Here is a 1,819-nt window from a genome sequence, read left to right on the forward strand (position 1 = left end):
AAGCTAATATGACCGTTTACTGATCCTTACTGTCATAGGCGACTGGTAGGGCATGCACAGGGATACACGTGCCTCCCTGATGGGGCCGGTGCTCCCCCTGACAGCCGACACTGATACTATCGGTAGGGCTGGTACCCCCACCAGCCAGGCACCATCGTCAGCTTCTGTGGGTGCCCCCCACCAGATTCAGGAGGCACCACTCACTCATGCTTACTGTGACTGCAGTAGTGCCCATTGAGACCAATCTCCCATTGTGCTAGGAGCTGTACGTATACACAGTATTAGCTCCTGCTGTAAAATGTTTACATTTTGAATAGACACAGGACAGAGGAATGGAGTATCGTTATCCCCATTTTTTGGATGGGAAACTGAAATGCGGAAAGATGGAACAGTAGTTCAAGGGCACACAAGGGAACCCATGACATGAATCAATTTCAATCCTCACCTAGTTACTTCATCACATGACCAACTTTCCTCTCAGGAAAGAGGTCACATGTGTACTCGTAATACTGAATAATGATCTTTACTTTGCTTCTTCATCACGACTTTCAAAGAAGGAAATCAAAGTCCATTACACATTAATGTTTCACATCCAAATGAGAACAATTTAGAAATTTGCTGGGGACATTTTGTTTTTTCCCTCAAGGGAAATTCAGGTTTTTGGAAAAATAATGGGTTTTTTTTGGTGAAATGCAATTGGCTCTCCTTGATTTTTGTTTCCATATTGCATTGGAAACCCCAAACAGTGAGGCTAAGTACAGACAGTCAAAAAGCCCAAGGCTGAATTGATTCAATCTTCACACATTAGTCTAAGTTGCATAGATTGAACTGATGATAAGCAAGTGGACAGACATTCACTTCTGATTCTGGAAATGTAGCCACATGCCTGCAGTGGCTCAGGCCAGAAGCCAGGGGGTACTAAAGCACACCTCCCTGCTCAGCTGGAGCAGACATCTTGGGTCAAGGCTACTCTGCCCACCCTGTGGGGGAGGGGTGGGAGGAGGTACAAAGCATCCTGGGATGCTGGGGGACTGTGGGTTAACTTGAATCTGGAGGGGATCTGGGATAGAAGTTCAAGATACCGATTTAACCTAAATCAGTTAAGTGTGATGCTATGTCCAACCAGGTTTATCTTAAACTGGTTTTGGCCATTTTTAAAGTGGTGTATATGCACTGAACTTCTGTTGTGTTACAGATCTGAACCAGTTTCCAATCACTTATACTGGTTTATGTGTAACTTCTGTTCCTAGTCTGAATGTTCTTATCTGAAAAAAACTCTTTTGTTTCCTCTATTTTTTCTGCTGTCCGTTATAATTGATTATTTCTATTACAGAATTCAGATATCAGATTCCCATTGGGCATAGTTCGTTACACACAGGCAGTAAGGAGAAAGTAAATTAAAAAAGCCAGGTCTCCAGCGATCATGGTCATTAAAGATCTGTGTTGACTGGGAAAAGCAAACAGTTCTCTCTGAAAGTTTGAAGTCCCTGGAGTGATCTTCAAGGACTGAAAGGAGTGGCTCTGTCTCTGCACACTCACCAGATTCTTCTTGCCATTGTTCATTTTAATTTGAGTTCTAAAGCAAATAAATAAATTAAGGGGGGGAGTGCCTCTAAATGCCAGGCTTTGTATTAATTGTTAATTTTGGCCTTGGCTATAAACCCTGCCACCGTTAATGGCTTCAGGTGCATTCAGAATGACTCAGAAAATAAAGACACATTCTGTGCTCTAAGCCTTTGCTCAGGTTATTTATGAGATGAAGGAACAGCCCCCCCCCATCCCCCAAGGTGGAGTACCTTGCATTTTTCCGTATTGAATG

This window comes from Gavialis gangeticus, unplaced genomic scaffold (genome assembly GCF_001723915.1).
Source record: "Gavialis gangeticus isolate Ggan-Ray unplaced genomic scaffold, GavGan_comp1, whole genome shotgun sequence".
Classification (NCBI taxonomy): Eukaryota; Metazoa; Chordata; order Crocodylia; family Gavialidae; genus Gavialis; species Gavialis gangeticus.